The sequence below is a fragment of the Cavia porcellus genome, unplaced genomic scaffold (assembly GCF_034190915.1).
Source record: "Cavia porcellus strain 051 isolate PalLab524CR breed Dunkin Hartley unplaced genomic scaffold, mCavPor4.1 scaffold_11, whole genome shotgun sequence".
NCBI classification, from domain to species: Eukaryota; Metazoa; Chordata; class Mammalia; order Rodentia; family Caviidae; genus Cavia; species Cavia porcellus.
The window spans coordinates 64,295,805-64,308,457 of record NW_026947494.1 but is presented as its reverse complement, the minus strand read 5'-3'; the positions used below and the strand labels follow the sequence as shown (position 1 = coordinate 64,308,457).

The 12,653-nt window shown below is 48.0% G+C and overlaps 1 long non-coding RNA gene across 1 annotated transcript; it reads left to right on the top strand.

Moving 5' to 3' along the window:
• The first annotated feature begins 2,457 nt into the window (after positions 1-2,457).
• LOC134478019 (uncharacterized) lies at positions 2,458-5,385 on the top strand. The gene is made up of 3 exons (XR_010050361.1): positions 2,458-2,820; positions 3,673-3,786; positions 4,857-5,385. It is a non-coding gene; the product is annotated as an uncharacterized LOC134478019 (long non-coding RNA).
• The last annotated feature ends 7,268 nt before the right edge of the window (positions 5,386-12,653 follow it).

The window sequence follows — 12,653 nt, the reverse complement described above, 5'->3', positions numbered from 1 at the left end:
TCTAATCTATTCCGTTGATCTTCAGGTCTATTTTTATTGAAGTACCAGGCTGACTTTATGATAGCAGCTGTGTAATGTAACTTTAAGTCAGGGACTGTGATGCCTTCTGCCTTGCCTTTGTGTTACCCATAATTACCTTTGCTATTCTAGGTCTTTTCTGGTTCTACATGAATTTTTAGAATGATTTCTGTAGACCTGTGAAATATGCTAGTAGCATTTTGATTGGGATTGCATTAAATCTGTATAACAATTTTGGGAGAATGGCCATTTTTACAATGTTTGTTCATTCCTATTACATTTGATAGAAAGATAGGTCATGAGAAATTGTTTACTAACCAAAAGGAGCTGGACCTGCCTGCCCCTGGTTTGAGACCAACAGGGATGTGGTCTGGAGCTCAGGGACATCAGGAGCAAGGACGTAAACTGTGCCTAGGACAGGGCAGATTCTGGGCATGACAGGGTCGAATCAGAGGTGGCACAGACCAAATTGTAGGAAGAAGAACCAGATAAGAGGACTGGGGTAGGCGATGCTCTGACCCGCCAGAAGCTCATTGTCCACGTGCAGTCTGAAGGATGTCCCTGACAAGCTCTTCGGATGGTTTTGGGAAACCTACGCAAGATTTTCTCCAGACTATGTGGAGGTACCGTGACACACACATGCCCCATACTACCCGACATGAGCCTCCCATGCCTGATGCCAGTGACAGTAACCCCTGTGCCCCCAGAGGAAAGCATTCATGTGAATCAGCATCCAATGGCCACACAGGCCATAGGAGATCTGACTTGGTCCGAGCTACCGTTCTCAGTGATCTCAAACCTCTGAGGCTGGAACAGGTTAGACCAGAAGAAAAACATTGTGGTGACAGAGCGGAGCCCACCTGACCCAGGCCCGTGGTCAGCTGGGGTGCCAGGGAGGGGTCTGCAACAGTCAGGCCCTCTCTCTCAGGTCACATCCCCAGGCAAAGCCCTGGCCCCCACCATCCAAGTGGCAGAGCATAGCAGATGTGGACACAGGTAAGCACATGGATCCAGATGGGGAGGGGCTGGCTTCTGGGGAGCAGGGTCTGGGATGCCTGGCCTCGGAGGCTGCCAGGGGCTCTGCTCCCTTAGTCTCTGCAGAAAAGAGGCAGAAAACTCCTGCTCCACTGTGGTGTGCCAGGCCCCTGCCATCTCCCACATCCACTGCAAATACTGAACAAACAGAGCTTAGTGCCTGGAGAGCACAGAAGGAAGTTATTGTTTCCATCATAAGAGGAATATACTTTCATGGGATGCACTCTGAAACCGAGTAGAGTGTGAATTATGAAAGAACGCGCCCTCCTATCCACACTTCCCACGGCTCAGCCACCTGAGTGTCTGCAGTGTTTTCTCCTGGCCTTGTTTCCAGGCTTCTTCCTTCTGATTGCAGGTCATGGTGCTGGCTGGTACAGGTATGGCAGGATGAAATGGTCCCTGGGACAGTCTGCATGCTCCTGAAAAGTCTGTGCCAATCCTGATAACTGCCTGTGGTTGAGGAGGGAGGTTGTTCCCTTGGTGCCTCTCAGTTGGGAAGGGCAGATCTAGGGCTCTATCTAGACATCCCTGTAGGAGCCATGTTTAGCAGCTCCGTTTCAATGCAGAACAATTGCTTCAGCATTAGTTCAACTGAGTCTTGTTGCCATGCCCTGATATGTTTAGAGTTGGCTATGGTATGTCCATCACCCTTCAACTGGCTCCAAGCGAGGCAAATCAGGGCAGCCAAGATACTGATATGTAATCTTTAAGGCCAAGTGACATTTTCCTCACACTGGGTTCCCTGTTAAACAGTTGAACACAGTGGGATGGCAGAACCACTGCAGTGAGCTCCAGCAATGTCCACTGGGTATGAGCCTCTAAATAAAAGTCCGTGACCTCCCAGGGTAAAACAGTTTGCGTAGCAGAGCCCAAAGCAACCCTCCTAAAACTGTTCAAATGCTACCGTCATTGGGTTATGCAGACTGGTCCTTCTGCATATCATTCTCCTTGCATATTGAAAAGATGCTTTTCTCCCCACCTGGCTAGCCGGCTCAAAGTACTCATGTAAAACAAAATTACTCATGTAGTTCATGCCATCCTCACTGTCAGTCATCCTTGGAGCACTGCTTTCTTCATGAGATAATACACCATGGGAGAGACCTTACATCAAGGCCTTTGTCTGTGTATCCTCACTTGGATCAGACTTAGGATTCCTTGGCTGCCCAGAACTTAGACTAGGGCTTAGTGTCTTTACTCTCACCAATACTTGCATTGGAGGTGGTAGATTGGTGTTAACTTGCTGAGATGCCAATTAAGTTACAGTGGAATTAAAATATACCTTTCCGGGTTGTGAGGAGGAATGCAAAAGTAATTATAATATTTGGATTATAATATGTAATATTTGGATTACAGCATACAGCATTTGGATTATAATATATAATATTTGGATCACAATGTAGCTCCTCTTTTTCCTCATCCTCATGAGCCCTGTCCAATGCCTGTACCCTACTAAGTGCAGTAATCCAGGAAGGCAAGGGAGACTGGCAGCTCCATGCCTCAGCCATGCCCAGCAAGGCCCCCTTCTGTGTGGAGGCATGAGAGTACCCAGGTGGAACGGAGGGGTGCCCTACAGGACACACAGGTACAGGCTAGAGGAAGGGGCTGCTGGCTCATACAATCTGCAGGTTTTCCACATGCAGGCCAGGAGAGAGCACCCGCTGTGTGGAGCGGTGCAAGCACCCATGCTTCTGTTGGTCCAACAGTGCTAACAGTGAACCCCAAGGCCCCCAGACAAGCTGAGCTCCAGACACGTTCCACTGGCAGATGGTAAGGAGCAAACAGCAGTGTGCATGGGAGGGAAGGAGGACATTTTAAACAAAGTGACCAAGGAGGACCTGGCAGGAAGGTGACATTGGGAGATACCCAGCTGGGAGAGGTTCACTCACCAGAGACAAGGAGCCAGGTGGTATAACTCAAGTAGGAGTAGCCCAGAGGCTCAGGGTCATGGGACTGAGTGTGGTGACAGTAGAAGAATCCAGGAGAGTGAGGGGTCCAAAGGCAGCATGCCAAGAGAGCTTGCAGGGGAAGCAGGAGTGGGGGCACCGAGGTATAAGGCATGGAAGGGACCGGCTGTGCCCCAGGCTTCACACACGCTCTGACCGCACGTGGGGAGGGCCAGGGGAGCACGGACCAAAGACACCCCAGAGACCAAAGCTGAGTTTCAGCTGTGGATATTGAGGAGTGGCTCCTTTGTTGAAGAGTGGTAGAGGATTCAGAGATGGCCCTAAGGAGTGAGGTCTGAGAAGACTGAAGGATGACAATGGCCTTGACAATACTGGGGGTGGGTATCCTGGGCAGTGGCAGCTGGGGCTGAGTGTGGTATGTTTGTGCATGATGCTGGTCAGCCAACCCCTGGAGGCCTGTGGTGGGGGCCAGAAGAAAGCATCTCAGCCAGGGCATGAGGGCTGGGATAGGTGATGGTGGGGGCAAAACTGCACTGACAGACGAGAAGGGCCCAGGGACACCCGTGCTACTCAGAGGGATAAGAGGACAACAAAAATTACAAAGGTCAGGCATCCTTGGGTGGCACAATCCAGGCCCTGAATGGGTGCTTTCAGGATCTGAAGCTCTGCAGGGCTTGGGAGCAGCTCTCCATCTAATTTTCCTCTCACCTCCCAGGCTCTGTTAGCTGAGGTCTGTGCTCCACCCTCTCTGCTTCACCTGCAACCTCCTCCAACCCTCAGGAACAGACAGCCTCAGAGGTTCAAGGGTATTCAGAGGCACAGGGGCAAGGTGAGGCTTGATGGAGGGGGATGGCTGTCCTGGCTGGTCTGGTGAGATGGGCTGGAGCTGTCCCCAGATGCAGGAGTTCTTCCTAATTCTCTCTCCTGCACTCCTGCACACCCATCTCTGAGTGGGCTGCCTCAGGCTCTGTGCTTTTTTTAAAACCCCTTCCAAGTCTTGGAATAAAGACAACAGTGCTCCTCAATCACCAGTTTTTCTACATATAGTAGCCCCTTCATGTCTGGGGTTTCAAAACATGTGGATGCAACTCTAAGCAGACCATATATATTTGGGGAAAAAGTGTGCCTGAACTGACCATGACCAAATTCCTTTCCTTTTTATCCTCCTAAAATGTGGAATAACAACTACTTCCCTAGCATTTGCATTGGTTCAGGCATTATAATAATCTAGTGAGGATTGAAAGTGTATGGGGGCAGCACACAGTGCATCGTTTTGTATAAGGGAAGAGAGCATCTACATTTGGGTAGTTTTGGCTGGATGGATGTGTGTGTACTGGAAGCAATCCTCCATGGACATTAACGGAGAAGTGCACAGAAACTTTGAAGCAGGGTGCAGAGGCAGTTCACGAGTAGAGCACTTGCCTACAGTGCTCAAGGCCCTAAATTTGATCCCCAGCCCTAACAAAGTCAAGTGGAAAAACCCCCAAAACAACAGGGCATGGCGGCACACACCTGTGGCACTTAGGGAGGCTGAATAATTAGCTTTCTCACCTCTGTGTGTTATGGTGGATATACTGTGTCAGTTTGAGAAGTTCAGAAGAAGGTTGCCTAAGAGACTCTGCAGGGAGCCAGCATATTTGTAAATGTTCTGAGCCTGGGTAAGAGCAGAGCCTGGAGAGGGTGTGAGCGCTACACCCAACCTAGAGTGGGGGTGGTCTGTGTGCAGTATAGGGGAGGTAAAGAGTCTCGTTTCCTGGCTTTTTACGCTGGCTGCTTTTGCTGACTGCTGCCTGGAAGCATATCCCTGGTGCCCTGCTACCCTCCTTGCCCTGGAGTTAACTGATTTTGGTCTGAAACCTCCACAACCAGACAAATGAACCTTTCCTTCCTTCATTACAGGGTGTTGGGTGTTTTGTCCCAGCAACAAGAAAAAAGTAACCAAGACACTGAGACACAGTACTGACCCCCACAGTTTAAGGAAGGAAATATTTCATTGGGAGCTCACGTTCTGAGGACTCAGTCCATGACTCGCTGGCTCACAAAACCATCATGACAAAGGGGTGCGACAGAGCAAAGGTGCTGGTTTCAAGGTGACTGGGAAGCAGAGCTGCGGAAAATCACAACAGAAGACAGGACCGGGACCACAGACCCCTAGACCCACTCATCAGGATCTACCCAGATATACCCAGAGGTGTGTTCCTCCTTCTGGTAACCCCTTCCGTGAGATCACCTAAGCAACCAAGTTCCCATCCTACCATCAGTGTCACAGTAGCTGAGGGAGAGGATTGAAAGTTCATGCCTAGCCTTGCAATTTAGTGACTTCCTGAGACCCTGTCTCACAATCAAGAATTTAAAATGGGCTGCAGATGTGGCCCCTTGTGAAATCCTTGGGGTAACTGGAAATAAAGAGCAAAGAAGCAAGATTAAAGAGAGAGGAAAAGATTGCTCAGATACTGAAAAAATCTAGAGCATTGAAAAATATTTATTATAAATATGCTCAAAGATAAAATAATAAAAGAAAGATTGTGAGAATCAAAGCAGAAAGTGCAAAGTGTAAAGAAGAACCAAATAGAAGTCCTAGATCTGAGAATCATGCCCTAAGAAATATGTATAACTTTAGAGAAAGGATAGGGCCAAAGCTGTATGTGGTGGCACATGCATATCATCCTAGCACTCTGGAGGTTCAGGCAGGAGGATTGCTGTGAGTTCAAGGCCAGCCTTGGGTACATAGTGAGTTCAAGGCTAGTTTAAATTACAGAGCAAAACCCTGTCTCAAAAAACAAACAGAAAAGAAAGAATAAGCCCAAAGAAAAGATTAGTGAACTGATGAATAAAAATAATGAAAACGGAGACCCCACCTAACTGCATAGAAGAGTCACATCAGAGCTGCTCAGAGAAGAGTCACTGAGCTGCAGATACTCTTACACCCCAAATCAGAAAAGGTGATCCCTCTAGAACACACCCAACATGTAAATCACTCAAAGCAGGGAGCAGAGCCATGCAGCAGATCCACACATTTCTGCCGTCCTTCTGGAGAGCAGCCAGTGTGAGAACACATGTCAAATAGACTCAGTGCAGGACACACAGCGTGGTGGCTGGGCTCCTGGGACAGACTCTTGGTGTACCAGCCCTTCCCTCTATCACTCCTCCTCCAAACGCAGGGATGCTGCATTCCTGCAGCATTCTTGCCAGCTCACTGAGGGCAAGGGAAGCCAGCCCCATGCCTAGAGAGCAGATAGAAGGCCTGTGCACCCCACCCAGGGACTCTGCAGATCCCCTCTGGAGAGTGAGTGGCCCACCAATCTTGAGGCACCATGCCTGTGAGTAAAATCATCTGCCAGCCCCTCAGACGTCCATTCAGCACACACAGTGGTTCTGGGTTTTCCAAGGACCCCCACCCTACCTCTACCCCACCAGAGTGCCAGCACCCCTGCTGATGCCATGGACCCCCACCGGCCATTGCACCTTAGGTGGGAAGAGGCCCTAAACTGAACCTGGGGACACTGTCCGATTCCATGTGTAAGCTGGAGCAGACATTGCTGGCTACTGGGTTGGTCTAGGTTTTGAGTGCAAGGATAAAGTGGGGGAATCTGGTGTAGCTTCCTGCAATCAGAATGCACCTAAATAGGAAAGAGAAAGGTGAACACTCAGGCTTTTTAACATGACGATCCCAGGTGGCCTGGGTCCCCATCAGATTCCTTGACCTCTCCAAGACCTGCCCCCCTGCTTATCCTAGGCCAGTTCCACCACCTCTCACCTGGATGACCCCAGAAGCCTCCTCTTAGGTCCCTGTGTGTCCTGTCTTGCCCCTTGTATTCCAAGTCACTTAGCAGCCTGCATTCTCATCTGTCCCACGTCATCTCTCAGAGCTGCCCTTATTCTCAGGACTCTGTGTTCCAGTATCTCCTGTGCACCATGGCTTTCTCCCTTCACCCCAGCAGCCACACAGACATGCACCACACGTCACACTGGCCTCCCTCCGGTCTGTGCTGTTGCCATCCTCCTTCCTCTGGGTCTCCCCTCTCCATCTCTGCCTGGTAAGCAAACTCTCTCAAAGAACATGGATCCAGCAGTTAGTTCCTCCAGGGGCCTTCCTTGGCCAACCCCTTGTCCTGCCTGGCTCAGGAGCCCCGATGTATGCAAACAACCCCTGGTTGGCATGTATCACATCACTGACTACCTCATGACCCCACCGCCACAATACCTGACAAGCAGCTTACCTGTGCACCTGCAGATGTGCAGCTACCCAGTTGCCATGTGCCCAGCACCCAGAAGGCATGGAAGGAACAGGAGATCTTTTGCACAGTAGCCAAGGGAACTGCAGTTCACTTGCATACATTCTCCTATGCAACCTCAGGAAGATCTCACCCTGAACTCTCCCAGCTCTGACTGCACGAGGAGAAAGGGTCATCCTGGGATTGGTATGGCAGTGTGGCTAGCACCTTCTCAGCACTTGGTAATCTCCCTTTCAGGTGGTCAGGAAGGAACCCAGGATTCACACATGCTATGCAAATGCCCTGGTGCACAGATGCTGTGTCCTGCTGCATCCCAGGTCCCTCCTAGGTTTGACCTAGAAGGAGCAGCTGTACACATTTACAGGGTGTCGACAAGCTGTTGAAGTTGGAAATGGATCACATGTGTAGGGCTGTGGCATGGCCATCCCAAGAACAAAGAACCCCTGGGGCAAGCCACAGGTTTTGGTTGAGTGGGAGACAGAACCAGCATTGGGTCCAGTCTGTGTGAAGTGAAGACCATATAAGGGCATATGTGTGATTTAGTGATTGAGGAATAGTGGAGGTGTAAAGTATAGTGAGGGAAGGGGCAGAGGTAAGCTAAAGGTGGGGATGTTAAGAATGGGTATCTTGTTTGGTTTGGGATCATTTTTATATTCAAGTTAACTCCCAGGTCTGTTCCCCTACTACAGGGTCTCATCCTCCAGGTGTGGTCTATCAGCCAAGAGGATTGCCTAATCATTAAAGTAACAGGGTTATAGGAACCTAGTGTGTTGCAGATCAAAGTGTCAAGAAAAGTTGATCCAAGGGTCCTGTTATTTCCAAACATTTGTAGGACTTGGGCCCCTGACCCCAATAGTCTTGCAGTCCCATTTGGAGCACTAAAAATGTTTTGGACTAGAGGAGGAGGTTTTTAGTCAGTGAGGACGCTGGCCATGGTGAGGTATTTTCCTTTATCTCCTAGCACAGTTCACAATAAGAGAGGCCGTTTTGCATAAATCAAGAGTTTATATTTCTAATAATCTTGTGAACTGGAAAATTGTCCCTAATGGTTTGGAAAGGAAAGGGAAGGGTCCATGAGAAAGTCTGTGAAATTTGTATAAAGGTTAGAAAGGAGGGGCATATTAAGGCTAATACCCTTGCCATCATGATAATTTTAGACAATGGACAGTGGTTATGCAAGAATCTAGCAAGGAAGAGAAGGGTTATGGTCATCTTGGTGTCACTAGGGGAGGCTGTCCAAAGTGCCTCAGCAAATACAAAGACCAGTGGTACAAAAACAGCAAAGAGGGTATTGAGTCACAGAATACTGTGATTTAGAATCACATGAGCTGAAGATGGGTGGGGAACAGAAGGTGCGATGACCAGTCTGGGGATGGAGGTTTGGGGTTAGCACTGTCAGGGCAACACTTAACATGGGTGATGTGAATCCAAGATGAGAGATTGGCAGTCTTGAGCACTGTTGGAAGACTGGCAACCTTACCCACTCTTGGTGTCATGAGGTTGACCAGGTAAGGTCCCATGCACTTTGGTTGAAGTCTTGTGGTTTTAGAGGATTTGAGATATATTAAGTCTCCAGGAGTTATAGAATGTTCTGGTTTTGGTTTATCTTTTGGTAGAGGGAGACATAGATGGGCATATTGTCATAAAAGATGTCTAAAAATGGAGAGGATTGGGGTACAATCAGCAAAACAGGCAAGGTTCCATGGGACAGGTAAGTTGTGAAGCAGGAAGAGGCTACCCATACATGAGCTCAAAAGGACTCAGAAGAGTGGACACTGAAGGAAGTGGCAACTCTGAAGACAGATTAGTGCTAAGGGAAAAGGTTCAGGCCAAGGTAGATGTAGTTCTAGGATGAGTTTTGCCAGGTGTGGCTTTAGAAGACTGTTTGCTTTTTCTGCTTTTCATGAGGATTGTGGTTGGTATGGTGTGTGTAGATTCTGATTGATGTTTAGTTTCAAGGATAACTGTCAAGTAATCTGAATGAGGAAAGGTGATCTGTTGTCTGTTTGGGTAGTTTGAGGTAAGCCAATGGCAGATACTCTCTTGTATACGAATTTTAATAACTTATGTCTCCAGTCTCTGAGACATTGGGAAGGCTTCTATCCACCCCAAGAAAGTGCAGACAAAGGAAAGAAGATATTTGGAGGTCTTATGATGAGGGAGGGGTGTAAAATCTATCTTCCAATCTTTGCCTGGAGTGTGTCCAGAAAGTTGGTGAATTGGGAAAGAGGAAGGAGGTAAATATCCCCGAGGAGAGGTCTTGGCACAGAGATGGCAATTGTGCGTGGGTTGGCACATGAGGGTTTGTAAAGAGGGGTGGGTAGTGATCAGAGTGAGAAGTTTAAATAGGCAGATTTATGGATTAATTGTAGGTGTGCAGGTGAATATTGAGGTGGTAGCAGGATATTTGGGATAAGGGAGAGAAGATGAGAAGGATATATGTCTATGGTGCATTCAACTTGGCCTGTGTGCCAGCAAAGATATTACCCTGAGAAACAGGATCTGACAATGTTTGGTGTCCCCTGCAGGGAATGACTGCTACCTGTTTTAAGAGTTTTGCTGCCTCTAGTAGTTTGAGGATGAGGGGTACACTAGTGATGGGGATTCCTTGAGTACTGATCAAGCTTCTTTTCTGCCAGATGGCAGCTTGGGAATGAAGAATGCTGACTGTGTGTTTTGGCTAAAGAAACCATGGGTTAATAGGTGTGAGATCACAGGTTTGAATCCCTGTGGTTGTTTGGGGGCTATTGGATATTGGGGAATGCACAGAAAGTTTGAAGGGACTCTGATGAATTAGCTCAGGAGTGACATCAATAGCATGTAGCGGCATGGGCTGGTGGTATCCCAAACTATAGGATTGATAAGGGAGGGGGAAGAAGTTGTGTGGTACTGACAGCACAGGGTGATTGAGTCAAAAAAGTGGGCAGTGAGAAGGGAGGAAGTGAAACAGAAGCTGAACTTTTGGAGGATATCTCTGCCTAATAGGGGTGCTGGTCAGTTTGGAAGTATAAGTAAATTTTGGGTGAAGAAAGGTTTGGGATCAGGAGGGCATGGGTCCTGTTTAGAGGGGTTGTACAGGTTTTCCCTCAACACCTACAGCGGAGATCATGGATTGGGTACAGGAACCAAATGAACTCAGGAAGAATACTGCAAACAGCCCCTGTGTCAGTAAGGAAGGAGAGTGTCTTACCTAAGATATTCAGTGAAAGTTGGGGTTGTGAGAGATACCTTGATGACCCCATCAATCCCATCAATCCTCTTCAGTGGTGAGACTGAGCAGGACAGCTAAGGAAGAGTCCAGTGGTGGTGGCAGTGAGATCTCCTGTGAGGGTAGGCAGTTTGATGACTTACCTGCTCTCTGGCAGACAGGGCAGTTGTAGTTCCAGTGACCCTCAGGATTGCAGAGGAGACAAGTCTTCGTGGTGGCCATGGTTTGAGACGGGCTCATGCCCAGCATCCTTCTTTCCTGTGCATGAAGCATGGTGTAGAGGTTGCTTGGGTGGTACCATTTTATTTGGATTTGTCTTTCCCCGAAGCCTTGAGTGCTGCACCCAAAAATGGGCATACAATATTAGTCTTCTCAAGATTATCTTGTTGTGGTTGTGCCTATCTATTATTGAAGACATGAAAGGTCAGATTGAGAAGATCTCTTTGTGGGCATTAGGGGGCCAAAATTTGTTTCTTTGTAGTTTGGATGTCACCTGCAGGTTGGTAATAAAATGGGGGTTTAGGATTATTCCCTCAGAAGATTGGGGGTTTAAATTAGTGCATTTGGTTACAGTAACTGTAAGATAAGAAACAAATTCCACAGGGTTTTCCTCAGTGTGTTGAGTGTGATTTGAATTATAAAATTATATAAGCTAGTTACTTTGTGAGAAATTTGGTTTAGACCTACAATAATGCAGATGGTCATTCATATGTTGTGAGCCATGTTCTCTTTGATAATCACAATGGGGGGGGGAGTCTGCATTCAGTACTGCAGTGGCCCCAGAGGGATGGTTAAGATTAGTTGGTGGTCTATAGTCAGTCTCATTTTGGGCCCCTTTCCATAGTTGAGGTGTTTTTTTTTAAGGAGAAAGGGTAGCCATAAGAACAATGTAGAGAACTGTATACTGTAAATCATAGGAATTAGTCCCAAACTGGAGCTTTTTTATGTAGTTGTGGGGATGTGTGGAGAAGGAGCCTCACCTATGGGAGATCTGGCACAGCTTGGACAGAGTAAAAGGGACATGAACAAGGACTAGCCCTTTATGGGCTTCAGGGGTGGCAGTCGCCAGAAGACAGTGGTGGTTGGAGAGAAGATGGCTGGAGGTGTGGGAGTGAGATTTGGTGTGGTTTTCTGGAGGAAAAAATGGCAATGGAGGAGTAGGGGAGGAGAAAGTGGTGGAGGCAGTGGACTGAAGAGATAGAGTATGAGTGTCTAGGGGAGAAAATGGTGATGGAGGACAGGAGGAGGAGGAGGAGGAGGAGGATGCAGTGGCGAGGCTCACAGAGTGAGAAGGAGATGGTTGGAGAGGTTCAGAGGGAGGAACATGTGGGTATAGTGAAAGGCAGGAGAGAAAGCAAAAATGACTTCATCAATAGGATTGTTAGGATTATCAGGAGGGTTTAGTGGTGTAGGGTGGGTCAGAAGTGTTGGGGCCAACTCTCATGTCTGAATGAGAGGGATGCATTCTAAAAGCATCACAGGCTGGCAGCTAAGGTGTCTCCAAGCACTTGCTGTTGTGAAAGCAAATGCTGTCTAAGTTGCAGAGAATGCTAAAATGGAAAGTGCACTGTTCTAGCCAGAATCTGTTATTGTTCATTTTATATTGGATCCAACCTGTCGGGAAATAAGAGATTAGTCATTTTAGTTTAGAGTTCTCTCTGAGACCAAGAGTGTTTAAATTCTTTAAGGGACACCTGAGTAGAGTGTGTTTTTCTGGGTGGGAATGAGTATTTCTCATAGTGATCAAATTAGAGGTGATCTGAAGGCCAAAGTTACTCACAAACCCTAAGGGGGATTATCACCCTAGTTGGGGGTGTGACAGAGAGAAAGAGGTGCCCCATCAAACCCATTGGTTGTCATCCACAGTATGGAGGGGTGTCCTGACATGGGACCCACATATTTTGAGAGAGAGAGAGAGAGTAAAAGGAGAGACTCACCTGTGGGGAGCAGATTGGATCAGTGTTGGATGGGGGCAGACAATGGCAAAGGCAGAGATGAGAGGAATATGGAGGTTGGCTCATTGGATGGGGAGAGCCAACTGGGGGAGTCCCCCAGAGCTGCAGGCCTCAAATGGTCTCAGTCATCACAACCAAATGTTAGCTCTTTTGCACAGCTGAGAGACATCAATAAAGATTTAAAAAAAAAACACCTTTATTGTTGGTGCAAAAGGACTCTTGCAGATTTCAAGGGCCCTCAAAAAAAAGTCAGGGAGAGTTTGGGGTAGGGGTGGAGACTGGATGAGTGGACATGTCA